This window comes from Nannospalax galili, unplaced genomic scaffold, assembly GCF_000622305.1.
Source record: "Nannospalax galili isolate Female #2095 unplaced genomic scaffold, S.galili_v1.0 scaffold918, whole genome shotgun sequence".
Taxonomy (NCBI): Eukaryota; Metazoa; Chordata; class Mammalia; order Rodentia; family Spalacidae; genus Nannospalax; species Nannospalax galili.
This window is the reverse complement of record NW_008343216.1, coordinates 3,985,653-3,990,094: the sequence shown is the minus strand read 5'-3', so window position 1 is coordinate 3,990,094 and position 4,442 is coordinate 3,985,653. Positions and strand designations below refer to the sequence as shown.

The following is a 4,442-nucleotide window of genomic DNA, read 5'->3' as shown; positions in this document are numbered from 1 at the left end:
CATCTCCCAGTGGCTCCCTCAAAAGTGGCATGTGAGGCACATGCCTATGCGATGATGTCTGCTCATCATGTATGCCCCAGTGATCATTTTAAAGAAGTCCTTTAAGCGGACTGGAGAGATGGCTCAGTGGTTAAGAGCGCTGACTTCTCTTACAGAAGAACTGGGTTTGATTCTCAGCATCCACATGGTGGCTAACAACTGTTCATAACATCCATTCCAGGGGATCCAACACCCTCTTCTGACCTCCATGGGCATTGCATGGCACAGGTGCACTTAGATACATGCAGGCAATACATGCATACACATAAAATAAAAATAATAAATTAAAATACTTTTTAAAAAGAAGTCTTGAAGGCTAAGGGAATCTTAATGATTGGACTATTTATTTGCTCCCTCTTATCTCATGAGACATACACAGATGCTTATATCACAGGTGCTTGCTTTGAAGAGAGACAGCAGGTGAAAGGAATATGGGTTCATGGTTAACTTATTTTCACCTTCCAAAAAAATACTGAAAGGTATTTCATTCCCTCAAAGCCCAAATGAAAACATTTCATAAATAAAATAATCACTTTAGAGATATGAAAAGACTAGGTATAGATTAAAGAAGAATTTCACCTTAAAGATGTCACCAAATGCTGCTAATGTGCAAGTAAAATGTTTACTAGTTGTCTGACTTCAAAATTCTAAAGTCAAAAAATAAAAGTATTCATTTACCTTTTTAAAAAATGTGTAGAAAGATGGAGGCTTTTCAACTTTTTGTTTAATATTTGTTGCCAAGAATTCATGCAAGAAAGTCAATTTTACATAAAATATTTTTGTAAAACTACTTTCAAGAGATGAAATTTCCATAGATCACTTTCAGTAGGTCCTATAAGTCTTTTAATATGAGCTCCTTAGTTTTATTAGTGCATTATAAATTATTTATCTTGCAAAAATACATTAAAAACAGAATTAGAATGTCTTTGGTTTATATAATTCACAGCATTAAGTTAAAAATAGTATAATGTGTGCTATTCAGAAAGAAATATAAACATGGCCTGAAAGAACATTTTTGAGTCAGTTTCACATTAAACATTGAATAGAAAAGCTGACTTATTTAAAATAAAGCAAGTCACTGCATCAGTCTGCTACTTGCAAACATTTCTTTGTAAATAAGGATGAGCTGACAATGCTTGGAAGTATAGTTCATCAAAATCACAACAAGAAACTAAATATTATGAACATGTAAAATCCATGTTTATTTAATATCCATTACATAGCTGGTTCATTGAAACCAGACCTTGTGAAGACAAATAACATTTCTGATGAACATAAACAATTTCATACAGTTGAAACGCATCCTGTGTTTTCACATGAATAAAGATATCATTATGCAAGAGTTTCAGCAATAAAGACCTTGCCTTCAATTGGCATGGCATCACTCAGTGCTTCAAGGCAGCCCAGGCCTTCATCGAGCTCTGGAGGAGACATTAACAACACTGCATGGAGGAGCTCAGTGATCAGGGAGTCTACCCTCAGCTGCTGCAAGCCTTCCCCCAGGATCTGTGGTAGCCTCCGATGTGGTCAGTGTTGTGGGCACCTCTTCAAAGGACATATCCAGAGCTCCAGATGGGCATTGCTAGAACAAACATTTTTGAGAAGTTATAGGAAATGTGCAAATAACATAGACAGGATCACTCTAGTCAGGGAGTATTATGCTTAGTCATAATATTAATGCTTATTTACTTTTAGAATTGCTTATGTGTGAGGCATTGTGTTACGTACACTCACTAGCTCATAAAACGAACAGAAGAGCCAAATAAAATAAGTGCTATAATTATCCTACTCCAGAGGCAGGAAAAGTGAATGCAGTCTCACAGGCAGCAAGTGACAGAAGCAGGTGGCCCTTTGTGTCATAAACCGGTCCCAGAGGGCCAGAGTAGTCCTAGGTCCATCACGGTGGATAAGCTGATAGCATCCTCAAAGTCATTTACAGCTTCTTTCTCTCCTGCTCTTCTCTTTTATAGAGACTGGGAAAATTAAATTCTCAACATTCTTTGTTAGGATTTGTTTTCTTTTAATTTTTGGATTTCAAACCGTAGTTCTATAGTCTTGGCTCCTGGGAGTGGCAATATGATACCTCCTGATTAGTAAGATGTGTTACAAGAATTTTGTTTTTCTTTTTATATTTTATATTTTGTGTATTGCCAACATGTATGTCAGTGTGCCTGCAGAGCTCAGAAGAGGACATCAGTTCCCCTGAAACTGGAGTTATGGACAATTCTTAGCCACCACATGGGTGCTAGGGAATCGAACCAAGGTCTTCTGCAAGAGCAGCCAGTGCTCTTAACTGTTGAGCCAACTCTCCAGCCCCTTAGCTTTTGAGACAAGGTCTCACTGTAGTCCCAGCTTCCCTGGAACTTACTATGTAGACCAGGCTGGCCTCAATCTCAGAGATATTTGCCTGCCTCCACCTCCCGAGTGCTAGGATTAAGAGTGTAACAACATATCTTAAAATGAAGTGGAGATCTTCTTTAAAGGGTAAAAACTCATCCAATTTTATGTCCTACAGGGCTTTTACTGAGTTCATTATTGTATGACTGTATTAATTCAACTGTGAACCTAAAAATTTACAGCCACCTTTGAAACAGATGTATCCTTGCTCTGGAATGTGTTAAAGCTGTAATGAAATGCTTCTTAAAAAAAAAACTTGAAAATAAAATTTGAAAATAAAAAAAAGAGTGTGTCAGACCATATTTTTTTAAAAAGAGATAGACTTGTTCATGGTGGTTCATGTTTGTTATCCTAGCACTCAGGAGGTGGAGGCAGGAGGATACCCTGGGTTACATATACATCATGACTTACAGGCCAGCCTGCACTAGAGTGAGACCTGATTTTAAAACAAACAAGCAAACAAACAAACAAACAATAATCGAACAATGATGAAACCTGAAATAAAGGAGAAGTTATGATCTCTTTACCCTTCTTACCTATTCTTTTCAAGATTATTTATCCTCATGTGGCTTTTTTTGTTTGTTTGTTCTTTGTTTTATTTTTGAGACAGGGTCTCACTATGTAGCCCTGGCTGGCATGGAACTCACTAGTAGACCAGACTGACCTCAAACTCACAGAGATCCACCTGCCTCTGGCTCTTGATGCTGGTTTTAAAGGTATGTGTGACCACACCTTGCTTTCCTCACATTTTGTTTTAGATTTGAAGTGCAGGATTTAATGAGAAAATTCTTTGTGAAGTACCATTTACTAAAAACACAAAGAAGAAAATCTAAACACATATCTACTAGTTTAAAATCTTTTCAAAGCAAAGTCCATATGTGTGTGTGTGTGTGTGTGTGTGTGTGTGTGTAATTTATTCTAAATATTTAAGGAACTGACAACACCAATCTTACACAATTTATTCAGCTCTTCCTTGAGCTTCAGAGGGGGTGATAGTGATGTCTGATTTAGGACTGAGCACACAATGGTTATTTATTCTGAGCACTTCAACCAGTTGAGTCTCTTCATTAAGCACCTCCCACTGCAAACGAAACTTCTCTGACCAAGGCTGGGAACAGCAATAATCTGATTGTTGGCTCTGTCTGGACTTTCTCCAGTTCCTTCTCACCCTTGGGAGGTTCTCTGTGATGATTTATGAGACATCATTTTAGATAAGATGATTTTCTTTCATTTGGAATACTTGTAAAGGTGTTTTAAGGTTTTTAAGGTGACACCACTCAGGAATGCCAGTGATGCACGAGCAGCAATAGAAACATAGGAATTATTAGAATGAGGATTTCACCTTCCAAGGTAGTTATTTGACCTGTAATTTGTATTCATAAAATAGCTACCTTTCTGAGAACTTTTGTCACTTAAAGATACATAATAAAGCTTATTTAGACCTGTGTCCCAGTAATAAGAGAATAGTCATGAGACTGGAGAGAAAGCAAGAATTTGTGTTTGTGTGCCTTTATGTGCACACATTGTGTGTGTGCTCACACTTCTTGATTCACTAAAAATACCTTCTTTTCTCAGGCATGTTAATTTGATTTTCTGCTACTTGTAGCACTGTAATACTTATCTGAAACACTTTATAAATTTTTGTGACTAGGGAATATTAGTAATAATATTTAATTAAAAGGCTAAGTGAATTATAGATATTAATTGTGGCATACTATATTTTTAAATTTTCTATTTTTGTTGTATTGTCCTTTTCATTTAGTTCCAGGAATACTTTTCTTTCTTTCTTAATTTCTCCTTTGACCCATTCATCATTCAGGAGTGTGTTGTTTAATTTCCATGTGTTCATGTAATTACTAGGGTTTCTTCCAGTGTTGACTTTAAACTTTATTGCATTGTGGTCTGATAGAATGCATGGAATTATTTCAATATTTTTGTATTTGTTGAGGTTTGTTTTGTGCCCCAGTATATGGCCTGTTTTGGAGACGGTTCCATGGGGCCTTCAC

At 36.6% G+C, this 4,442-nt stretch overlaps 1 long non-coding RNA gene across 1 annotated transcript in view; it reads right to left on the bottom strand.

Moving 5' to 3' along the window:
* Positions 1 to 1,349: 1,349 nt before the first annotated feature.
* LOC103739121 overlaps positions 1,350 to 4,442 on the bottom strand; it is a 56,682-nt gene continuing 53,589 nt past the window's right edge. The window contains exon 4 of the long non-coding RNA XR_607480.2: positions 1,350 to 1,621. This is a non-coding gene — a long non-coding RNA (uncharacterized LOC103739121). The remainder of the gene's footprint in view (positions 1,622 to 4,442) is intronic.